Source organism: Pseudophryne corroboree, unplaced genomic scaffold, assembly GCF_028390025.1.
Source record: "Pseudophryne corroboree isolate aPseCor3 unplaced genomic scaffold, aPseCor3.hap2 scaffold_144, whole genome shotgun sequence".
In the NCBI taxonomy this organism is placed as follows: Eukaryota; Metazoa; Chordata; class Amphibia; order Anura; family Myobatrachidae; genus Pseudophryne; species Pseudophryne corroboree.
In genome coordinates this window covers 1,114,447-1,127,698 of record NW_026968068.1, presented here as the reverse complement: position 1 = coordinate 1,127,698, position 13,252 = coordinate 1,114,447, and the positions used below count along the sequence as shown (strand labels likewise).

Sequence of the window (13,252 nt, the reverse complement as noted above, 5' to 3'; positions counted from 1 at the left end):
TCTATCCCCCATGGTCCTTACGGAGTCCCCAGCATCCTCTAGGACGTAAGAGAAAAATTATGCTGGCAGAAAAATCCAATTGAGTGATTAAACAGCTCCAGAGCTGCTCTGTAAGGCAAGTAAAAGGGTGTGGGCCCTGCAGCACTACCTGTAGTTTGCATTGTGCATTGGAAGCCTAGTTTGCTGTCTGTTTCCACTTCTTTTTTCTTGAGCCCCTCCCGTCTATACCCTTGTGCACTATCCTGACTTCTCCTCCCGTCTGCTTACTTTGTGCCTTCCAATGCACAATGCAAACTACAGGTAGTGCTGCAGGGCCCACACCCTTTTACTTGCCTTACAGAGCAGCTCTTGAGCTGTTACAGTGCCCAGCTGCTGCAAGAAATCAGCGTGAATGCTTCAGGGGCTGGGGCATGGCCAACATGAGCCCCACACCGAAGGAGGGTGGGGGTGTTTAATGCGAACTAGGGGTCTCGCACAATGCGAACTACAGGTAGTGCTGCAGGGCCCACACCCTTTTACTTGCCTTACAGAGCAGCTCTGGAGCTGTTACAGTGCCCAGCTGCTGCAAGAAATCAGCTTGAATGCTTCAGGGGCTGGGGCATAGCCAACATGAGCCCCACACCGACGGAGGGTGGAGGTGTTTAATGCAAACTAGGGGTCATCCAAGTGCCGCAAAAGGCCGCCATGCCCTGCACGCCCCTTTTCTCTTTTCATATGCAGACGAGGGTTGAAGCCAACTTTGACCCACTGCTTGGATGACATCGCCATATGCAAATCCATCTGCTGCAGGCCTTCCCCCAGGAATGCTTGCACTAGTTGTTGCATTTGGTTTGTTGTTTGGGGGTGCTTCAGTATTAGGCAGCCTTCTGCCCTCCCATGTTCATCTGAAAATATGTGTTCTCCCTGCAGTTGTTGTCCCCAGATGAGAGTTCCCTTGTGCTGCCTCAGTTGAATCTCCTTTACTTGACAGAGATGTGCCTGAGCAGCGGCCCTCCCCAGCCCTATCCCAAATCATACTTATTTTGCATAGGAGATACCATGGTCATGAAGACTGTTCTCCCAGGGTGCGGTTCATTCATTGCATTCTGGGTATGCTGACCCCTGTGATTTCCCCAAATGTGGGAAACTCGACTGCATTATTTAATGCGAACTAGGGGTCATCCAAGCACCGCAAAAGGCCGCCATGCCCTGCATACCCCTTTTCTCTTTTCATAAGCAGACGAGGTTTGAAGCCAACTTTGACCCACTGCTTGGATGACATCACTTGCTGCCTTTCCAATGAAGCAAGTTTAATTTAATAATAGGTGAAAAACCATCCCTACAAAGGTGTTAATCAGATACTTGGCTTTGTGGACACTTTTCAGAGCACAAATTTGTTAGCATAAAAATAAAGCCAGAAAATGAAGAGCTGTTTAATCACTCAATTGGATTTTTCTGCCAGCATATTTCTTTTTCTCTGCAACCCACTGCTAAATTGTGCTTCGTGGCTGTTTTTTTTATAAAATCACTTAATCAAATCTAACTCTGATTACATCAGAGAAGGCCAGGTACCCTACACCATAAGAGGTGGTTTGAAATTTTTACTTGTCTACTTAAAGATCACCAAAATCTGATAACGAGGTCAATTACGTCCCTAGGTGGGATTGAACCACCAACCTTTTGGTTAACAACTGAACACGCTAACTGTTTGCGCCTCAGAGACACTTTGCAAAAGTACATACTGACAAAGGTTAATAAGCATTCATCTAGAACGTTTCCTAGAAAAACTTTAAAAAGTCAATAATCTGGAGAGTTTTTGTAAGATGTTCCTTCCATCAACCAATGAAGAAACACATTGGTACTTTCCCATGATGAGTGAGTGCTTCAGGATCTCTTGCACTTACATGTGCAGCAAAGGACTACAATGGAAGCATGCTGGGCCTATAACCCAGAGGTAGGCAGATTGCAACTGTCCTCTGCTATATGCATTTTTTTTGTTAATTAAAGTAATCCAAAACTGGGATTGATATTTTGGCTCTTTTATTTTTACTTAAAGTACAATAACTTTTACTGTTTTAATTTGTTTTAATAATATATTGACAGTATTGTTTTCTTTCAAAAATCCACTTAATTTTCTTTACCCTATTATTAAAATGGTAATTGACAAAAACAAACTACATTGTCACCAGAAGAGCAATACAAAATGTACAAGTGATATATTAAAATCATCTTTTCAGCTTGAATTTCAATGATGCATTGAGGTAACGATTTTGTGAGAAACATCTTCACCCTTAAATAAAGATTTTCTTAATTCCCTACCTGTGTGCTAATTAGATATCACCTTGTTTTCACATTAAACAGACTTTCACATGAGAAAGCAGCAAGGATGCAGTGGCATTAATGTTTCCTGGTGTCAACCTGTATTATTTCAGTAGACATTGAAATGAGGATGCATCTTGCTGCCTTTCCAATGAAGCAAGTTTAATTTAGTAATAGGTTAAAAACCATCCCTACAAAGGTGTTAATCAGAGACTTGGCTTTGTGGACACTTTTCAGAGAACAAATTTGTTAGCATAAAAATAAAGCCAGAAAATGAAGAGCTGTTTAATCACTCAATTGGATTTTTCTGCCAGCATTTTTCTTTTTCTCTGCAACCCACTGCTAAATTGTGCTTCCTAGCTGTTTTTTTAATAAAATCACTTAATCAAATCTAACTCTGATTACATCAGAGAAGGCCAGGTACCCTACACCATAAGAGGTGGTTTGAAATTTTTACTTGTCTACTTAAAGATCACCAAAATCTGATAACGAGGTCAATTACGTCCCTAGGTGGGATTGAACCACCAACCTTTTGGTTAACAACTGAACACGCTAACTGTTTGCGCCTCAGAGACACTTTGCAAAAGTACATACTGACAAAGGTTAATAAGCATTCATCTAGAACGTTTCCTAGAAAAACTTTAAAAAGTCAATAATCTGGAGAGTTTTTGTAAGATGTTCCTTCCATCAACCAATGAAGAAACACATTGGTACTTTCCCATGATGAGTGAGTGCTTCAGGATCTCTTGCACTTACATGTGCAGCAAAGGACTACAATGGAAGCATGCTGGGCCTATAACCCAGAGGTAGGCAGATTGCAACTGTCCTCTGCTATATGCATTTTTTTTGTTAATTAAAGTAATCCAAAACTGGGATTGATATTTTGGCTCTTTTATTTTTACTTAAAGTACAATAACTTTTACTGTTTTAATTTGTTTTAATAATATATTGACAGTATTGTTTTCTTTCAAAAATCCACTTAATTTTCTTTACCCTATTATTAAAATGGTAATTGACAAAAACAAACTACATTGTCACCAGAAGAGCAATACAAAATGTACAAGTGATATATTAAAATCATCTTTTCAGCTTGAATTTCAATGATGCATTGAGGTAACGATTTTGTGAGAAACATCTTCACCCTTAAATAAAGATTTTCTTAATTCCCTACCTGTGTGCTAATTAGATATCACCTTGTTTTCACATTAAACAGACTTTCACATGAGAAAGCAGCAAGGATGCAGTGGCGTTAATGTTTCCTGGTGTCAACCTGTATTATTTCAGTAGACATTGAAATGAGGATGCATCTTGCTGCCTTTCCAATGAAGCAAGTTTAATTTAGTAATAGGTTAAAAACCATCCCTACAAAGGTGTTAATCAGAGACTTGGCTTTGTGGACACTTTTCAGAGAACAAATTTGTTAGCATAAAAATAAAGCCAGAAAATGAAGAGCTGTTTAATCACTCAATTGGATTTTTCTGCCAGCATTTTTCTTTTTCTCTGCAACCCACTGCTAAATTGTGCTTCCTAGCTGTTTTTTTTATAAAATCACTTAATCAAATCTAACTCTGATTACATCAGAGAAGGCCAGGTACCCTACACCATAAGAGGGGGTTTGAAATTTTGACTTGTCTACTTAAAGATCACCGAAATCTGATAACAAGGTCAATTACGTCCCTGGGTGGGATTGAACCACCAACCTTTTGGTTAATAGCCTTATACACTAACTGATTGCGCCACAGCGACACTTTTCAAAAGTACATACTGACAAAGGCTAATAAGCATTCATCTAGAACGTTTCCTAGAAACATTTTAAAAAGTCAATAATGTGGAGAGTTTTTGTAAGATGTTTCTTCCATCAACCAATGAAGAAACACATTGGTACTTTCCTATGATGAGTGAGTGCTTCAGGATCTCTTGCACTTACATGTGCAGCAGAGTACTGTAATGGAAGCATGCTGGGTCCATAACCCAGAGGTAGGCAGATTGAAACTATCCTCTGCTATATGCATTGTTTTTATTAATTAAAGTAATCCAAAACTGGGATTGATATTTTTACTCTTTTATTTTTACTTAAAGTACAATAACTTTTACCATTTTAATTTGTTTTAATAGTATATTGACAGTATTGTTTTCTTTCAAAAATCCAATTAATTTTCTTTACCCGATTATTAAAATGGTAATTGACAAAAACAATCTACATTGTCACCAGAAGAGCAGTACAAAATGTACAAGTGATATATTAAAATCATCTTTCCAGCTTGAATTTCAATGATGCCTTGGTGCAACAATTTTGTGAGAAACATCTTCACCCATAAAGAAAGATTTTCTTAATTCCTTACCTGTGTGCTGATTAGATATCACCTTGTTTTCACATTAAACAGACTTCCCCATGAGGAAGCAGCAAGGATGCAGTGACGTTTATGTTTCCTGGTGTCAACCTGTATTATTTCAGTAGACATTGAAATGAGGATGCATCTTGCTGCCTTTCCAATGAAGCAAGTTTAATTCAGTAATAGGTGAAAAACCATTCCTACAAAGGTGTTAATCAGAGACTTGGCTTTGTGGACACTTTTCAGAGAGCAAATTTGTTAGCATAAACATAAAATCAGAAAATGAAGAGCTGTTTAATCACTCAATTGGACTTTTCTGCCAGCATAATTTTTTTTCTCTGCAACCCACTGCTAAATTGTGCTTCCTAGCTGTTTTTTATAAAATCACTTAATCAAATCTAATTCTGATTACATCAGAGAAGGCCGGGTACCCTACACCATAAGAGGGGGTTTGAAATTTTGACTTGTCTACTTAAAGATCACCAAAATCTGATAACAAGGTCTATTACGTCCCTGGGTGGGATTGAATCACCAACCTTTAGGTTAATAGCCATACACACTAACTGATTGCGCCACAGCGACACTTTGCAAAAGTACATACTGACAAAGGCTAATAAGCATTCATCTAGAACGTTTCCTAGAAAAACTTTAAAAAGTCAATAATCTGGAGAATTTTTGTAAGAAACACATTGGTACATTCCCATGATGAGTGAGTGCTTCAGGATCTCTTGCACTTACATGGGCTATTAACCAAAAGGTTCCCACCCAGTGATGTAATTGACCTTGTGATCAGATTTTGGTGATCTTTAAGTAGACAAGTCAAAATTTCAAACCCCCTCTTATGGTGTAGGGTACCTGGCCTTCTCTGACGTAATCAGAGTTAGATTTAATTAAGGTGCACAAGGGCATAGAAGGGAGCGGTTTAAGAAAAGAGAAGTGGAAACAGACAGCAAACTAGGCTGGAGAGAGACCTGAGACAAAGAGATCTGAATTATACGAGAGCCGACCAGGGGAAACACAAATTATGCAGTCAAGTTTCCCACATTTGGGGAAATCGCAGGAGCAGCACACCCAGAGTGCAATGGGTGAGCCTTTCCCTGGGAGAAGCACCTTCCTGATCATAGTATCTCACCTGGCAGGTAAGTAGGAGTTGGGCTAGTGCTGGGGAGGGTCGCTGCTCGGGTACCCCCCTGTCAAGTGAAGGAGATCCAACTGAGGCAGCACAAGGGAACTCTCGAAAGAAGAACAAGGCTAGAGGAAGATCTGAGACAAAGAAATCTGACTTTTACCAGAGCTGACCAGAGGAAAGCACAAACACAGTACCCCACTACCACCAGGAAACATTAACGCCACTGCATCCTTGCTGCTTTCTCATGTGGAAGTCTATTTAATGTGAAAACAAGGTGATATCTAATTAGCACACAGAAAAGAAAATTAAGTGAATTTTTGAAAGAAAACAATACTGTCAATATACTATTAAAACAAATTAAAATGGTAAAAGTTATTGTACTTTAAGTAAAAATAAAAGAGCAAAAATATCAATCCCAGTTTTGGATTACTTTAATTAACAAAAAAAATGCATATAGCAGAGGATAGTTTCAATCTTTCTACCTCTGGGTTATGGGCCCAGCATGCTTCCATTGCAGTACTCTGCTGCACATGTAAGTGCAAGAGATCCTGAAGCACTCACTCATCATGGGAAAGTACCAATGTGTTTCTTCATTGGTTGATGGCAGAAACATCTTACAAAAACACTCCAGATTATTGACTTTTTAAAGTTTTTCTAGGAAACGTTCTAGATGATTGTTTATTAGCCTTTGTCAGTATGTAATTTTGCAAAGTGTCACTGTGGCGCAATCAGTTAGTGTGTATGGCTATTAACCAAAAGGTTGGTGGTTCAATCCCACCCAGGTATTTAATTGACTTTGTTATCAGATTTTGGTGATCTTTAAGTAGACAAGTCAAAATTTCAAACCCCCTGTTATGGTGGTAGGTATTTAGACTTCTCTGATGTAATCAGAGTTAGATTTGATTCAGTGATTTTATAAAAACAGCTAGGAAGCACAATTTAGCAGTGGGTTGCAGAGAAAAAGAAATATGCTGGCAAAAAAAATCCAATTGAGTGATTAAACAGCTCTTGGATGGTTTTTCACCTATTACTAAATTAAACTTGCTTCATTGGAAAGGCAGCAAGATGCATCCTCATTTCAATATCTACTGAAATAATACAGGTTGACACCAGGAAACATTAACGCCACTGCATCCTTGCTGCTTTCTCATGTGGAAGTCTGTTTAATGTGAAAACAAGGTGATATCTAATTAGCACACAGGTAAGGAATTAAGAAAATCTTTATTAAAGGGTGAAGATGTTTCTCACAAAATCGTTGCCCCAATGCATCATTGAAATTCAAGCTGGAAAGATGATTTTAATATATCACTTGTACATTTTGTATTGCTCTTCTGGTGACAATGTAGTTTGTTTTTGTCAATTACCATTTTAATAATCGGGTAAAGAAAATTAATTGGATTTTTGAAAGAAAACAATACTGTCAATATACTATTAAAACAAATTAAAATGGTAAAAGTTATTGTACTTTAAGTAAAAATAAAAGAGCAAAAATATCAATCCCAGTTTTGGATTACTTTAATTAACAAAAAAAAATGCATATAGCAGAGGATAGTTTCAATCTGCCTACCTCTGGGTTATGGACCCGGCATGCTTCCATTACAGTACTCTGCTGCACATGTAAGTGCAAGAGGTCCTGAAGCACTCACTTATCATGGGAAAGTTCCAATGTGTTTCTTTATTGGTTGATGGAAGAAACATCTTACAAAAACTCTCCACATTATTGACTTTTTAAAATGTTTCTAGGAAACGTTCTAGATGAATGCTTATTAGCATTTGTCAGTATGTACTTTTGCAAAGTGTCGCTGTGGCGCAATCAGTCTGTGTGTATGGTTATTAACTAAAAGGTTGGTGGTTCAATCCCACCCAGGGACGTAATTGACCTTGTTATCAGATTTTGGTGATCTTTAAGTAGACAAGTCAAAATTTCAAACCCCCTGTTATGGTGTAGGGTACCTGGCCTTCTCTGATGTAATCAGAGTTAGATTTGATTCAGTGATTTTATAAAAACAGCTAGGAAGCACAATTTAGCAGTGAGTTGCAGAGAAAAAGAAATATGCTGGCAAAAAAATCCAATTGAGTGATTAAACAGCTCTTCATTTTCTGGCTTTATTTTTATGCTAACAAATTTGTTCTCTGAAAAGTGTCCACAAAGCCAAGTCTCTGATTAACACCTTTGTAGGGATGGTTTTTCACCTATTACTAAATTAAACTTGCTTCATTGGAAAGGCAGCAAGATGCATCCTCATTTCAATGTCTACTGAAATAATACAGGTTGACACCAGGAAACATTAACGCCACTGCATCCTTGCTGCTTTCGCATGTGGAAGTCTGTTTAATGTGAAAACAAGGTGATATCTAATTAGCACACAGGTAAGGAATTAAGAAAATCTTTATTTAAGGGTGAAGATGTTTCTCACAAAATCGTTGCCCCAATGCATCATTGAAATTCAAGCTGGAAAGATGATTTTAATATATCACTTGTACATTTTGTATTGCTCTTCTGGTGACAATGTAGTTTGTTTTTGTCAATTACCATTATAAAAATAGGGTAAAGAAAATTAAGTGGATTTTTGAAAGAAAACAATACTGTCAATATACTATTAAAACAAATTAAAATGGTAAAAGTTATTGTACTTTAAAGTAAAAATAAAAGAGCAAAAATATCAATCCCAGTTTTGGATTACTTTAATTAACAATAAAAAATGCATATAGCAGAGGATAGTTTCAATCTGCCTACCTCTGGGTTATGGGCCCAGCATGTTTCCAATGCAGTACTCTGCTGCACATGTAAGTGCAAGAGATCCTGAAGCACTCACTCATCATGGGAAAGTACCAATGTGTTTCTTCGTTGGTTGATGGAAGAAACATCTTACAAAAACTCTCCAGATTATTGACTTTTTAAAGTTTTTCTAGGAAACGTTCTAGATGAATGCTTATTAGCCTTTGTCAGTATGTAAGTTTGCAAAGTGTCTCTGTGGCGCAATCGGTTAGTGTGTTTGGTTATTAATCAAAGGGTTGGTGGTTCAATCCCACCCAGGGATGTAATTGACCTTATTATCAGATTTTGGTGATCTTTAAGTAGACTAGTCAAAATTTCAAACCCCCTCTTATGGTGTAGGGTACCTGGCCTTCTCTGATGTAATCAGAGTTAGATTTGATTAAGTGATTTTATAAAAAAACAGCTAGGAAGCACAATTTAGCAGTGGGTTGCAGAGAAAAAGAAATATGCTGGCAGAAAAATCCAATTGAGTGATTAAACTGCTCTTCATTTTCTGGCTTTATTTTTATGCTAACTAATTTGTTCTCTGAAAAGTGTCCACAAAGCCAAGTGTCTGATTAACATCTTTGTAGGGATGGTTTTTCACCTATTACTAAATTAAACTTGCTTCATTGGAAAGGCAGCAAGATGCATCCTCATTTCAATATCTACGGAAATAATACAGGTTGACACCAGGAAACATTAACGCCACTGCATCTTTGCTGTTTTCTCATGTGGAAGTCTGTTTAATGTGAAAACAAGGTGATATCTAATTAGCACACAGGTAAGGAATTAAGAAAATCTTTATTTAAGGGTGAAGATGTTTCTCACAAAATCGTTGCCCCAATGCATCATTGAAATTCAAGCTGGAAAGATGATTTTAATATATCACTTGTACATTTTGTATTGCTCTTCTGGTGACAATGTAGTTTGTTTTTGTCAATTACCATTTTAATAATCGGGTAAAGAAAATTAATTGGATTTTTGAAAGAAAACAATACTGTCAATATACTATTAAAACAAATTAAAATGGTAAAAGTTATTGTACTTTAAGTAAAAATAAAAGAGCACAAATATCAATCCCAGTTTTGGATTACTTTAATTAACAAAAAAAATGCATATAGCAGAGGATAGTTTCAATCTGCCTACCTCTGGGTTATGGACCCAGCATGCTTCCATTACAGTACTCTGCTGCACATGTAAGTGCAAGAGATCCTGAAGCACTCACTCATCATGGGAAAGTACCAATGTGTTTCTTCATTGGTTGATGGAAGAAACATCTTACAAAAACTCTCCAGATTATTGACTATTTAAAGTTTTTATAGGAAACGTTCTAGATGAATGCTTATTAGCCTTTGTCAGTAAATACTTTTGCAAAGTGTCGCTGTGGCGCAATCAGTTAGTGTGTATGGCTATTAACCAAAAGGTTGGTGGTTCAACCCCACCCAGGGACGTAATTGACCTTGTTATCAGATTTTGTTGATCTTTAAGTAGACAAGTCAAAATTTCGAAAACCCCTGTTATGGTGTAGGGTACCTGGCCTTCTCTGATGTAATCAGAGTTAGATTTGATTCGGTGATTTTATAAAAACAGCTAGGAAGCACAATTTAGCAGTGGGTTGCAGAGAAAAAGAAATATGCTGGCAAAAAAATCCAATTGAGAGATTAAACAGCTCTTCATTTTCTGGCTTTATTTTTATGCTAACAAATTTGTTCTCTGAAAAGTGTCCACAAAGCCAAGTATCTGATTAACATCTTTGTAGGGATGGTTTTTCACCTATTACTAAATTAAACTTGCTTCATTGGAAAGGCAGCAAGATGCATCCTCATTTCAATATCTACTGAAATAATACAGGTTGACACCAGGAAACATTAACGCCACTGCATCCTTGCTGCTTTCTCATGTGGAAGTCTGTTTAATGTGAAAACAAGGTGATATCTAATTAGCACACAGGTAAGGAATTAAGAAAATCTTTATTTAAGGGTGAAGATTTTTCTCACAAAATCGTTGCCCCAATGCATCATTGAAATTCAAGCTGGAAAGATGATTTTAATATATCACTTGTACATTTTGTATTGCTCTTCTGGTGACAATGTAGTTTGCTTTTGTCAATTACCATTTTAATAATCGGGTAAAGAAAATTAATTGGATTTTTGAAAGAAAACAATACTGTCAATATACTATTAAAACAAATTAAAATGGTAAAAGTTATTGTACTTTAAGTAAAAATAAAAGAGCAAAAATATCAATCCCAGTTTTGGATTACTTTAATTAACAAAAAAAATGCATATAGCAGAGGATAGTTTCAATCTGCCTACCTCTGGGTTATGGACCCAGCATGCTTCCATTACAGTACTCTGCTGCACATGTAAGTGCAAGAGATCCTGAAGCACTCACTCATCATGGGAAAGTACCAATGTGTTTCTTCATTGGTTGATGGAAGAAACATCTTACAAAAACTCTCCACATTATTGACTTTTTAAAATGTTTCTAGGAATCGTTCTAGATGAATGCTTATTAGTCTTTGTCAGTAAGTACTTTTGCAAAGTGTCGCTGTGGCGCAATCAGTTAGTGTGTGAGGCTATTAACCAAAAGGTTGGTGGTTCAATCCCACCCAGGGACTTAATTGACCTTGTTATCAGATTTTGGTGATCTTTAAGTAGACAAGTCAAAATTTCAAACCCCCTGTTATGGTGTAGGGTACCTGGCCTTCTCTGATGTAATCAGAGTTAGATTTGATTTAGTGATTTTATAAAAACAGCTAGGAAGCACAATTTAGCAGTGAGTTGCAGAGAAAAAGAAATATGCTGGCAAAAAAATCCAATTGAGTGATTAAACAGCTCTTCATTTTCTGGCTTTATTTTTATGCTAACAAATTTGTTCTCTGAAAAGTGTCCACAAAGCCAAGTCTCTGATTAACATCTTTGTAGGGATGGTTTTTCACCTATTACTAAATTAAACTTGCTTCATTGGAAAGGCAGCAAGATGCATCCTCATTTCAATGTCTACTGAAATAATACAGGTTGACACCAGGAAACATTAACGCCACTGCATCCTTGCTGCTTTCGCATGTGGAAGTCTGTTTAATGTGAAAACAAGGTGATATCTAATTAGCACACAGGTAAGGAATTAAGAAAATCTTTATTTAAGGGTGAAGGTGTTTCTCACAAAATCGTTGCCCCAATGCATCATTGAAATTCAAGCTGGAAAGATGATTTTAATATATCACTTGTACATTTTGTATTGCTCTTCTGGTGACAATGTAGTTTGTTTTTGTCAATTACCATTATAATAATAGGGTAAAGAAAATTAAGTGGATTTTTGAAAGAAAACAATACTGTCAATATACTATTAAAACAAATTAAAATGGTAAAAGTTATTGTACTTTAAGTAAAAATAAAAGAGCAAAAATATCAATCCCAGTTTTGGATTACTTTAATTAACAATAAAAAATGCATATAGCAGAGGATAGTTTCAATCTGCCTACCTCTGGGTTATGGGCCCAGCATGCTTTCATTGCAGTACTCTGCTGCACATGTAAGTGCAAGAGATCCTGAAGCACTCACTCATCATGCGAAAGTACCAATGTGTTTCTTCATTGGTTGCTGGAAGAAACATCTTACAAAAACTCTCCAGATTATTGATTTTTTAAAGTTTTTCTAGGAAACGTTCTAGATGAATGCTTATTAGTCTTTGTCAGTATGTACTTTTGGCAAAGTGTCTCTGTGGCGCAATCGGTTAGTGTGTTCAGCTATTAATCAAAAGGTTGGTGGTTTAATCCCTCCCAGGGACATAATTGACCTTGTGATCAGATTATGGTGATATTTAAGTAGACAAGTCAAAATTGCAAACCCCCTGTTATGGTGTAGGGTACCTGGCCTTCTCTGATGTAATCAGAGTTAGATTTGATTAAGTGATTTTATAAAAAAACAGCTAGGAAGCACAATTTAGCAGTGGGTTGCAGAGAAAAAGAATAATGCTGGCAGAAAAATCCAATTGAGTGATTAAACAGCTCTTCATTTTCTGGCTTTATTTTTATGATAACAAATTTGTTCTCTGAAAAGTGTCCACAAAGCCAAATATCTGATTAACATCTTTGTAGGGATGGTTTTTCACCTATTACTAAATTAAACTTGCTTCATTGGAAAGGCAGCAAGATGCATCCTCATTTCAATATCTACGGAAATAATACAGGTTGACACCAGGAAACATTAACGCCACTGCATCTTTACTGTTTTCTCATGTGGAAGTCTGTTTAATGTGAAAACAAGGTGATATCTAATTAGCACACAGGTAAGGAATTAAGAAAATCTTTATTTAAGGGTGAAGATGTTTCTCACAAAATCGTTGCCCCAATGCATCATTGAAATTCAAGCTGGAAAGATGATTTTAATATATCACTTGTACATTTTGTATTGCTCTTCTGGTGACAATGTAGTTTGTTTTTGTCAATTACCATTTTAATAATCGGGTAAAGAAAATTAAGTGGATTTTTGAAAGAAAACAATACTGTCAATATACTATTAAAACAAATTAAAATGGTAAAAGTTATTGTACTTTAAGTAAAAATAAAAGAGCAAAAATATCAATCCCAGTTTTGGATTACGTTATTTAACAAAAAAAAAATGCATATAGCAGAGGATAGTTTCAATCTGCCTACCTCTGGGTTATGGACCCAGCATGCTTCCATTACAGTACTCTGCTGCACATGTAAGTGCAAAAGATCCTGAAGCA

General features: G+C 36.7%; 1 non-coding gene and 1 pseudogene across 1 annotated transcript; one reads left to right on the top strand and one right to left on the bottom strand.

Annotated features, from left to right (window-relative positions):
* The first annotated feature begins 1,013 nt into the window (after positions 1–1,013).
* On the top strand, positions 1,014–1,192 carry LOC134997447 (U1 spliceosomal RNA; annotated as a pseudogene).
* Positions 1,193–5,615: 4,423 nt separating this feature from the next.
* Positions 5,616–5,778, bottom strand: LOC134997272 (U1 spliceosomal RNA). Its single transcript, XR_010199818.1, has one exon. It is a non-coding gene; the product is annotated as a U1 spliceosomal RNA (small nuclear RNA).
* Between the last annotated feature and the right edge of the window lie 7,474 nt (positions 5,779–13,252).